Source organism: Crocodylus porosus, unplaced genomic scaffold, assembly GCF_001723895.1.
Source record: "Crocodylus porosus isolate Cpor-Errol unplaced genomic scaffold, CroPor_comp1, whole genome shotgun sequence".
Lineage (NCBI taxonomy): Eukaryota > Metazoa > Chordata > Crocodylia > Crocodylidae > Crocodylus > Crocodylus porosus.
Genome location: NW_017728886.1, coordinates 117,678,387 through 117,690,632, shown reverse-complemented (window position 1 = coordinate 117,690,632; position 12,246 = coordinate 117,678,387). Strand labels below are relative to the sequence as shown.

General features: G+C 43.0%; 1 long non-coding RNA gene across 1 annotated transcript in view; it reads right to left on the bottom strand.

Moving 5' to 3' along the window:
- The window catches only part of LOC109324084, a 19,077-nt gene extending 16,263 nt beyond the window's left edge, over positions 1 to 2,814 (bottom strand). Inside the window, exon 1 of the long non-coding RNA XR_002104848.1 lies at positions 2,735 to 2,814. This is a non-coding gene — a long non-coding RNA (uncharacterized LOC109324084). The remainder of the gene's footprint in view (positions 1 to 2,734) is intronic.
- Between the last annotated feature and the right edge of the window lie 9,432 nt (positions 2,815 to 12,246).

Genomic DNA, 12,246 nt, shown 5'->3' with positions numbered 1-12,246 from the left:
GTTTCCGGGTCCTAGCCCGGAAACGGGGCGGATTTCCAGGATTCTTCCCTCGGGCCGGGCCCCGCGGGGTCCTGGACCCCTCACAAAGACAATAGAAAGCTTTCACCAGCAGTGCTTGCATTGAATTCTGGGGATCAAATAGGAGGAACTCTGGACCAGTGTGAGTGTCCTCCGTGAAGCTGTATCCACCAGCATCAAAGCCTTGCTCTTGAGAAATCAACTCTGATGGACGAGCCACTATGTCCAAATTTCTGACACTACCTCCCTTGCCAGATTCTGTTCTCCCAGCTCTCTGTTGGTCAACGCTCAAAGGACAGCCAAAGGAAATGGTACACAGACACACTCAAGGTCTCCTCAAGCATGGAAGCATTAACACCAACGGCAGCTGACCATTTGGCATGGTGCCACCAGGTCCACCAAGGTGCACATATCTTTGAGGCCCTATGACTTGATACCAAGGTGGAATGGTGGCAGTGGAGGAAGGAGAAGGAGATCAACCCTGTGCTGCAAATCCCACTACCCCATGCAACAACATGCCCCCATTGCTGAAGAACGTGTGCATCTAGAATCGGGCTTCTCAGTCACCTGTGGACCCATCAAGCTTGACAGATGTCATCCTTGATTTTGAGGGACTGCCGCCATTGCCAATATGGGTAGGCAACTCTGCCAACATGGGAACAGGGAAAATTACTAGGGGCAGAGGGAGCCTTGTTTAGGTAGGCAAGTGGATCTTGTTTTATGTTAAACCTAGAGATAGTTTGGGGTGTCTGCCAGAGGGCTTAGTTATTGTATTATTTACATTGCACTGGCAGCTTATCCTTGAGCCTTGCTGGGGGGCAGGCTCAAGGCATACTCAGAGAGCTGGTAGCCCAGAAAGGGGCTGACTGAGGAAACCCTGAGGATCCAGAAGCCCAGAAAGGGGCATGAAATGGGGTCAACAACTTCCCCAAGGATGCCTGTAGAACCATCAAGCCCAAAAGTCTCAACTGGTGTGAGGGCAAGGCCAGGGTCCAGGAGGGGCTAAAGGTCCAGGAGGGGCCACTACTAAGGAACAGCAGCCTCTGAGACAAGCTGTCAGGGAGGCTGAAGCCTAGAAGGCAGGTCCTGTACCATGGGCCTGGGTTAAAGAACCCAGTGAGAGCATAAAGAGAAAAGGCTAACAAGGCCAAGACCTTTACAGAGTGAATGACTATACAGTAACACCTGTGAGGTATGGGGCATGGTGTAGGGATGGATGGAGCCATGCAATAGGCCCTTAAGGCTACAGATGCCCTGCACAGGCACAAACAGACTGAGAGGGCCTATTAAACTGGAAGGTTGAATTAAAACTAATGGGGTCCAGGAGGGACCCAGTGGTGACTTCCACAGAATAAGGCGTATTCTAAAACCCATGGGCAACCTCCCTTTCTTCATTAAGAACAAGGTGTGGGGAGTGAGTAATCAAGGGAGGGCTACAATACAGTCAGAGTTAGGCAGGAGCTGCATGGTCACTAGGGGGTGTCACGGCCACTCTTGTAGCTCGATCTTGTCACTTACATATTTTTCCAATTCCTAATGTGTTATATTTTTTTATGGTAAAAATGTCTATTGACATTTCTTACATACTACATAAGTAAGTTTGCAGTCAAATTGCTTGTGAATGGAAATTGGAATTCAGAGGAGGCCTGAAGGGGGAGAGGAGCTGGTGGCAGACGTAACCCTCTTGCCAGTGGGACCTGTGGATGCCTTCCCCACCTGGCCCATTGTGAGGCCATTGCTCAACAACTCAGGAGAGCTGGTTACCAGCATCCAGGAGAAAGCTGAACTCCTGAATGCCTATTTTGCTGTGGTCTTTCACCAGACCAAGGGGAAAACAATGCCAGGTAGAGTACAGGATAAGCACAGTAAGAATTATTGCCTTCCTACTATTGCTGTAGAATCGGTGTATGACCAATTAAAAAAATTAGATCTATGCAAGTCAGTGGGACTGGATGATCTTCATCCAAAAGTGCTGAAGGAGCTGGCTGAAATCATTGCGGAACCCCTTGCGAAACTCTTCTACAACTCGTGTCACAGGCTGAGCACTGTGAGTGTATCAATTTTATCACAGCCCAACTGGGCTGTTAGATTCAATTTTGGATCGAGGACGCAAAGTTGGGAGTGAAGAGAAGGCAAATTTATTGTAGCTTACACACACACACACCAGTTAACAGAAAGATGATAAATACAATAAGCAGATAATGCAGTATTAAAGAGCTAATAGTAAATAACAGATAGATCAATTCTGTTGCAGACCGACTGGGCACTGCAAGGGTATTAGCCACTGGGCTGTTCAAAACAACAGATAGACAGACATGGCTTGGCAACTTATCGATAGTCCCTCCAATGCCAGGTATGCGTCAAGTGATTCCAGTGAAGTCAAGCATCCATGATTGATGCTGTCAGAGGGTTACTGGGGAAGGTCCCTTGATCAGGATCTGATCCGCACTCACACCAGGAGTCTGGGGTCCGGGAGTGGAACAGAAAAGACCGTTCTATTCCCTCCTTCCTGCTGGTTACCTGATGCATGTGCTTTTTATACCTAGTCTTACGTTAATCTTTTGGCCTCAGAGCCACTCATAATGTTACCCTATAGCTGTTACCCTAAGGGATTCAAAGGTGTTAAAATTATCATAAAAGGTTACTACCCAGACTTGGGTTTATCCAATAAGCAAATTATGATGCAAAACCTTTAGGTTTGAAAATTATATTGCACCGCCTAAGTTCCAACCCCTTTTAGGCTTCATTTGAATATGCTTTCTTGGAATATGTTTTCTTGGAATGTGTTGGGTGTGCTGGACAGTTAGATCCAGTTTTATCATCAAGGCTGAACCCTGAGCAAAAACCCACTGGGTCTCCTAATCTTACAGCTACAGGTTTGCCTATGGGGCCCAGACAGTTCCATGAACAGTTAATTTTATCATTTTGGTTAAACTTACGAAAGACAAGTTACATTTGCAGTTTCCAAACTTACGAGTTTTATATCAACTAATATTACCTGTTTAGGCAAAATACCAAATGCCTCTAAGAAGCACATATTTATTGCTTATTAATCCCTCTGGTTCTGGCTGTTACACTCATGGCACTCTGGAGAAGACTCTGAGGACTAGAAGAGGGCCAATGTTGTGCCCATCCACAAGAAGGGCACAAGGAAGGACCTGGGTAACTATAGGGTAGTCATCCTAACTTCCATCCTAGGGAAAATCCTAGGAAAGTTCATCAAGGAGTCTATCTGTGATAAGCTTGCAGAAGGTAAGATTCTGAATGACAGCCAGCATGGCTTCATTGTGGGGAGATTTTGTCTTACCAACCTCATCTTCTATGACCAGGTAACTTGCCACCTGGACATGAGGGAGCAGGTTGACATTGTATACCTTGACTTTGAAAAGGCCTTTGATAGAGTATCCCATAATGTCTATGTGAGAAAATTGGAGGATTGTGGGCTTAACTCTGAGATAGTCAGGGGGGTGAGAAACTGGCTGCAGGACAGGACCCAGAGAGATGTGATGAATGAATCTGTATCATTCTGGTGAGAAGTGGGCAGTGGTGTCCCACAGGGATTGGTGCTTGGTCCAGTGCTTTTCAATATCTTTATTAACAGTTTGGATGTGGGGGTGAAAAGCTCACTGGCCAGGTTCATGGATGACAACAAGTTATGGGGAAGCATGGTCATGCTTGAAGATAGGCTATCTAGGAGGACCTAGACAAGCTACCAGGTTGGATGGATTGGAATCTGATGAAGTTCAACATTGAAAAATGTAAAGTACTCCACCTGGAGATGAGCAACCCCTAACACACCTACAGGCTTGGTGGCACCAAACTGACCAGCACCATGAATGAAAGCGACCTGGAGGTAATAATGGACCACAGTATGAATATGAGCTAGCAGTGTGATGCTGTAGCCAGTAGGGCAAATAATACTCTGTCATGCATCAATCAATGCATCTCCAGCAAAACCAAGGAGGTGATTATTTTGCTCTACTCAGCACTGGTGAGACTGCAACTGGAGTACTGCATCCAGTTCTGGGCACCACACTTTAACAAGGACATGAACAAGCTTGAGAGAGTCCAAAGAAGAGCCACCTGAATGATCAGAGACTCACTCAGCAAGCCATATGAAGAAAGGATCTTCTGACTCTTCAGCCTTAAGAAAAGAAGGCTGAGAGGGGACCTGATAGCAGCTTACTGCTACACTAGGGGAATACATCAAGGGTTCGGTGAGCAATTGTTCACCAGGGCGCTCAAGGGGAAAACTAGGAGTAATGGCCACAAACTTCTGGAAGACTGATTCAGGCTCAAAATTAGGAAAAACTTTACAATCAGGGTGTCCAGACTGTGGAATAAGCTCCCTCCAGAGGTGGTGCAATTGCCTACCCTGGAAATCTTCATGAGGAGATTTGGACGGTCACCTGGCTGGGGTCACCTGACCCCCAGTTATCTTTCCTGCTTGGTGCAAGGAGTTGGACCCTATGATATTCCAAGGTCCCTTCCAGCCTTACAATCTACAAATTTACATTTTGCTTTTGGTTTCACTTGGCTTGATTGGTCTTTACTTAAGGGTTATGTCCTGTGTTCTCATATTACAACTTTTTTCAACTAAGAAAGACTACTGACTTTTCCCCAAAGATAATATAGAATAACACAAACAAAATAACCCAGTTCTCTTTTCTTTAGGACAATTTTACATCAGATTAGGTAGATCTAGTCCAAAATTGATACTCCTGATTACATATGTGTGAGTGAGGAGTGAAGAAATAGACCTCTCATACATATAGAACTCTTGATATTCAACATCACTTTTTTGATTTCTTATACATTAGATTAAATCCAGAGCATGATTAAATGTACACTCCCACACTATTCAGTATATTCAATGTGTTTATTTCTTCAGTTTGTATGCTGCCCATCCCAACAGAGGCTTGTGATGGTTTACAATAAAGGAACAGGATAATTTTTAAAATAGGAAGACCACAAGAAAATAAAACTGAAAAGAGACCTAGAGTATCAACATAAAATAGAGACTCCCCACTAAAACAGTATTTCAGCTGTGCTTTTATCTGCTAAATGCCTGCCCAGATCAGAATCCCTTACAGCCCTTCAATGTCCAAACTTGAGCTGTGGTGTGCCTCAAAAAGAAGAGTTCCAGCGTTGAGGAGCACAGATATGCATAGATAATAATTCGGGAATCTATTCACTACTCACAATTGATAAAGATTTTACTATTTTTTTTCTAGGTATGTGTTGTTCACTATCTGTACTTCAGCAATTTATTTTTCACTAGCATGGTAGCCATTTATTTTAGACAGTATTTTTCTGCTTTTTGAATGGATGACAAAATTCTTAAGCAGTAGGAAAAAAGGTAATAATTCATTTTTTAAAAATACTTTTAAATATGCGTAGTTACCTTTCTCATCGGCCAACAAAGGAAATAAGTCAAGCAGTTAAGATTTGTGAAAATAGACTGTTTCAAGGGGTATGAATCAAATAGTCACTTGAAATGTGAATAGGGGTAACTGAAACATTACTGTGGATTTGTGATTTCAGCTAGAGAAAAACAAATTTTTGCAAATGTTTCCACAAACCTCCCTCCTTCTCATTTTCTACCCAGCTTATATTCCCACAAAAACTACTTTTCAGTATTTGGCCTCATGGCCTGGTAGCAGAATATTTTTATTTATTTCCTCTATTTAAAAGAATTTAAATATAGGTTCACACTCACGTAAGTGAGCTGAATGACAGCTGCCAGCCAACTTGGTGCCATTTAGAAAAAAGGGAAGGCAGGAAACCTGGTGTTAAGCAGTTTCTCTTGTCTACAGTATGATTTGTGTTAATTGAGGCAATCTGTGCCATTTGCACAATTTCTCCATGTGGTGAATTGCAGGAGGGCAATGAAAATGCTAAGGCAGCAAAACTGTGGTCTCTGCTTTGTTCTAGTGATTGTTGCTAAAAAAGCATAAATAAAGGTTTAGATTGCTGTAAATGATCAGGGGATGATTTTGTCTTGGAGTTTTCATCTCCAGTTTGTCATCAGAATGATGTGATTTTTGTCAAACATTTACTTTGCTGCAAGGCTTTTGTTTTTACTGCAAAAGGGGCTGCTGTAATTATGGATTATTTTTTTCCTCTGGTAGAAATCCCTTCCATATCTGATTTGCAGTTTCAGCCATCTTTTTTTTTTCTCCCAAACCACTTTTTCTTACAAGTTCATCTCTTCTGTATTTATCCCTTTCTTAATTTTATTTTTTCTTTAGGATGTTGATTTCTACTTTTTGTGAATGTGCCTTGCCATTTCCCAGAGTTGGCATGCTGCTTAGCATAGGAACAACCATATGATGCTTACACCCTAGCAGCTGAGTAAAGTATCATGTGGGCAGAAAAAGGTGTTTGGATCTGCAGCGTATTGTATACGCTTGCATTTTACCTGTAATCTCGTCCCACTGCCAGCTATAGCAAGTAACACTGGGTGAACAAGGAGAGAAAGTAGTGTGTTTTTCAAGAAACCACAACCTATTAAAAATGCAAATACCCTGAATATTTTTTTTTGCCAGAAAAATATAGCAATTTGAGTATGGTGCAGGAAACTACCCACACCCAACTACTCTTTCGAGCTACTGAGCCTTCTTAGTGTCTGTCATGATTTAACCTCCTTCCAACTGAAGAGCCAAGATTGCTTTTTTGCTTTAACCATGGCTGAAAGAGGAGGTTGTATCAGCCCCCTTTAACCAGGACTCATGTGGTTAAAACACTCATCAAGGAAGTGGAAGACTGATGTTTGTTTCTTCCTCTGAGGGCACCCTCCCTGGAGAGTGCACTAATCACCTGGCTGTGCCTGCGGGATGAACTTCCCACATCTCTTGTTGATGTTTTCAATAATAGAACCATTGGGCCAAAGATAAGACACCAGGGACTATGTACAGCTAAGTGGTTCAAGGACTTGCCTAGGGAAAGAAGGGTTCCGGGTTCCAGTCCCGGTCACATTTGACAGTGTATGTTTTATGTTAAATGGTGATTGGATGAAAAACAGCACATTTGGGTCCAGGTTTCCCCTTTCCTAGTTAAGTGCTGTAACTGCTAGGGAAGGGAGTCATGATTTCTATTGTGAGTGCACTAGCTGTGGAATTACCTTCTGTATAGTGATATAGCTTCAAGGAAAGGGTGGAGTGTCTGACACAGTTGCACAGGAAAACCAATTAGAGTCCTTCCAGCACAGGAAGCTCTATCCACTTAGGTTACTTGCACTTCGGTTATTGTTAAAAGAAAGTAACAGGTTAGAAGGAGGCTCCCTCCTCTGGGAGTGAGCCCCTGAGGGGAAAAAAAATCTAGCTTCTGGATCTTGATCAGGGTTAGAAGTAGGCTCTGGGGTAATCCTTCTGTGGAGATGGAGGGCATATATGGCACAAGGTAACACCTTACAATAGGGGTGGGCAAAATACAGCCCATGGGCTAGGCCCAGCCCACTACGCACTTTCATCCAGACCACGGCGCCAACCAGCAAATTGTACACTGCCCAGCCCTTCTGCCCATGAGGGTGGATGTGAGGTGTCCACACTCCCCCTGCCCGCCGTCCCCCGCAACATACCCTATTGCATCTCACTCCCACCCTCCTAAGCAGAAGGGCCTGGCTATGCCAGCAGCAGCTTCTGGGTGGGGCTGCTGCTGCCGCTGCTGCTGGGGACCTGCTTGGCTTCTGTGGTGTCCCACTTATTTCAGGCAGCAGGTAGCAAAGCATAAAAGAGGTGGGGGCAAAGTTGCAGCTTGGCGGGAGTTTGGACCGTGGGGCTGGATCTGGCAGCAGAACAAGGCACCCAGTAGGGTGGCAGCAGTGTGGAGCTCAGGTGGGCAGTGTGCGGATACGAGGGAGGGTAGCAGGGTATGGGGACCCCTCCTACACCCTCCCCATGGTGCACAGCCCCAGTAGGTGGTGTCAGCAGCAGGAAGGGAGACTTGGGGCATTTGTGCCCAGCGCAAGTGCTGGTGCCTGGTGGACATGGCTCTATCCAACTGCAGCCTCCAACGGGGTGGTGAAGGTAGCCAGTTCCAGTGTATGAGGCTCTATATACTGCATGCAAAGACCTCTATATACTGTATGACAAGACAAATTATAAAAAAAAATATTTTTAATATAATTAAAATGTGTAATTGTAGGTGTCTGACTTTTTGTGTGTGACTGTTTTTTTTTTTCTGGTTCTAATATGGCAACCACCCTCCCAAAAGAAGTATCTCTGGGGGGCAAGGGGAGGGACTTCCATGGCAAAGGTCAGGGGTTAGGGTTGGGACTTCTAGTCCCAAGATGGTGACCAGGGGGTGGGGCAACTGTCAAGGGGCAGGGACACCAATACAGACTTTGAAAGCTCATCAATCCTTGGTAAGTGCACTTCACCCGAAATAACTGCCCGCCCTTACAGGAATATAATAAAGATGAGCTAAACGCTTCCAAAATAAACAAAGTGTTAGTTTATCTAAACTCTAAGAATAGAAAATGGTCAAAAGAGTGATTCTTTTGCACCTGTTCTCTGGTGGAAATAATTGATGTGGATAACAGTTATGTTGCCCTTCAACTAACAATTCCATTCCTTGAATTTTAATTGATCAGGGAAGGTACATCAGAGTGCTGGCTGAGTGTGGTTAAATCATTGTCACTATTTGGCCGCATCCACTTATTATTTTCAATATTTACATGTCAATAACAATTACTGATTATTGTGGACATTGGCAATGCACAGAGGGTGCATGTGGGTGCATGTGCACCCCCTGAGCATGCTAGTGCACCCCCTGTGAAAAGGCACCTCTGACACTGCCGGCTGCACCTGTGGGTGGTCACCGCTCACCACCCTCTCACCACTGGCAGCATCTGCAGGTGGTCTACAATTGCTGCTGATCACTGCCAACAGTGTTGGCGGCATCTGTGGGTAGTCACTGACCACTGGTCTGCACTTGCCACCCCCCAGTCGGCACTCACTACCCTCCCCCCTCCATTGCTGACAGTGTTGCGGCCACTTGCGGGAGCTCCCTGCTTGCTGCTGCCATGCTCCTACAGGTGACAATGCCTCTGCCACTTGCAGTAACTTGCCATGCCCCCACAGCCACTGTGGGCATGCAGCACTCATGAATGTGGATATAACTTAGGATACTGTCTTAAAAAAATAATAAATGTATATTCTCTCTCCCTATCACTACAACCTTAAAAACTGTTTAAAATATTTGAGTTGGTTAAATAGAAGAGGTTGGGAAAAAAATGAGTTTATGCAGAGATGAGCTGTGAATCTCTTTGCAAATTGTGGTTTGAGGGTTGAATAAAGCATGAATGGAAATATCTGCAGTTTCAGAAAACAATTAGCACGTCCCACAATTGAGAACACAGCACACATCTTAAATAGGAATCATTGCGTTTCTTTCTTTTTTTCTTTTTTGGAAGCTAATTAACTTCACTGCTTTGTGGCAGAAAGTTAAAACTAGCAGGGATTTTTCTGTTTTGTTTTTTAAATGCCTGGAACAAAAATAGAAATCTCAAATCAGCTCTTTCCTCTGTAATATTTTCTTATGCCCTAAAGGAGAATTAGAGGAGGTGTAAACAAAACCAGTTCTTTCTTTTCATGTGTCTCAAATTATTTCAGGTTTACTTTCCAGGTTTTTGTTTTCAGACTCGTCTGTGTTTTCTTCATGAAATCTTTCCATCTTTTTCAGTTATCCATTCTCTCTTCTCTTGTTTTTATTTCCTCATTTTTCTGAAAGTTTTCCCACTGCTATTCAATGGCCTGATTCACTTCCTCTCAAAGCCTTCCAAATTCCAACATATGCAGTAATACAATGTCATGTCACCTTTGGAGGGGGAAAGGTTATGATGCTGGAGTGTTATAAAATCCAACACAGAATTTAGCTAAGTAACAAACATACTCTTAACTTAACTCTGACTGGCAGGATTGTGAAGGTATGAAAACAGTGAGTGTCACAGATGCATAGAAACAATTGGACAAGTTATGAATGATAGTCATTGGCCAGAGTGCACAGTGACTGTTAATTGTGCAAATCATTCTGTGCAGGGCCAACTGATCAGGATTGCTTGATGCATTGGTACCTGCCTGAACGGCACACATATGGCCCATTCAAGCAAAGAATTATGACAAACGTGTACAACTTCAAGAATTCCTGTTATCCTCATAGATGTTACTGGGAGTTTGGCAAGTCGGTATTTTTGAAACTCCCACCAGGATCCAAATGATCAGCAGGTGTTTAGGCACTCAGCATCCAATACAATGAAAGTTAGGCAGTTAAATACTTCTGGGGATATATGTTTATGTGCTCCTCTGTAACTTAAAAAACAATCAAAACTTTCAGTACGTTAGTGCCACTAAATAGAAATGATAGCTGTTTTAACTCTTTTATTTCCTGACGGTTGTGAATAACTTACAGCTATTCAGACTTTAGGCAGTTCTTGATATCTTTGGGGAATGGGACAGGGGAGGGAGATCCCTAGATAAACCATTAGGATGTTATGATATTCATTCAGAGTTTCCCCAGCTCTTGCAATACACAGCACTAGAATTACAGCTTAGTAAATACTGGGGGGAAAAGTGAGTCCTTATTAGACCCTAAATGAATTCACTATGACTGTGTGCATTCTTTTTTCACATGTTCCCTCTGCTGCAGATGGTCTACTTTATTTTTACTTTATTCTACTAATTTATTGGAAGTAATGTTCCCAGAAGCTCTATATAATTTAAGTAAGTAGATTATAGAGAGCAGATACAGCATTAACTCACAGGCAACATGGAGCCACATGCCCAAGGAGGAGTTTCTAATTGTGTGTTTTATTTATTTTTACCTTCTGGGAGATGATGTCCCTTTTTTAGATGAGGAGGGAATGTACTGGCTGCATGTTGGCAGTATGCTTCATGTAAAGCACCCAGTCTACACTGTGGCAAAGTCAAAGTAGGGTAAGTGATAGTCCACCATCTCTTCTACTTGCCTTTGCTGCACTGAGCATCCCATGGAATAAGAGGCTCTTCTGCTTTCCTTCAGGCAGCGATTCCAATTGTGGGTGACTTTGAAGGATCAAACTGTCCTTGCTTCCGCTTCAGCCTAGGCCCAACCTGGTTTTAAGTTACCACTGGGAAATGTATGTGGAAAGGAAAACTTAAAAAACCAATTACTTAAGCATTTGTGGAAGAAACTTGCTTCTAGGGACTCTATTCATCTGGTCAGGAGGCAGACACCTATACCATGTGACTGATGAATTTATTTCTTCAGGCTTGCTGATTGAGTTGTTGTACAAATAATTTTAAATTAGTTGCAGCTAGACTAATTGGGGTTTAATGGCTGGTAGATTCATTCTTTCTCTGTTCAGTGCCACGACCATTCTTTCTTCACTTCAGGTAGAGGGAAAAATCAAGTAATAAATAATTTTTGTTTTCTCTCTCCTTGCGAAACATTAATTTTTCTTCCAAATTGTTGATGAATGGAAGTCACACTTGATTGGTCTGTTAATTCTCTAGAAAGGGAAACATAAAAAGGGGTTTTTTCAGCCCACAGGAAAAAAATAAGATCAGTAGCATGATTTGCTACTTGTATATGGATTGTTATAGATTTAGAAGAAATGGAAAAAACTTCCTTACTTATGCTCTACATATTGTCAAAGATTAAAGTCTTTGATTTCAGATGCCGATGGCAAAAGGTCAGAGACAAAACGTCAGAGGCTAACACAACAAACTCTGTGGTTGTAATTTATGCCTCTGTATTAACAGTGTTGCATATACACACCCCTATCTGTGCCTCATTTCAAATCACTTGAGTTCTCATACTAGAGAGACAAACTGGCCTTGACAATTCAGCACGAGAGATATCGGTACCCATAGTGACCAGATAAAAGTGAAACTACTTTAATGAAGTTGTAAAATTAAATATACTAAGTGCCAACTCATTAATTATTTATAATTGGCGTATAGTAATTGGTCACCTGTGTCAGATAAAACTTTGAAGGAACTTCCGCCCAAAGCAGAGAGCAGAGAGCAGAAACAGAGAACAGAGAACGGAAAACTGTGTATACACTCAAGAAGAACAGATTGTGCACAACGAATGTTATCTCTTCTGCCTATGTATTTTTTTTTTTTTGGCGTACCCCGTCTCATCTTACCGGTCTGTTTATCTATCTTTGACGTTATCCTTCTTATCAAGAGCTCTTAGTAATTTGCAGACTGCAACGGCTTATATGAATCGCTCGGAAGCAACTGT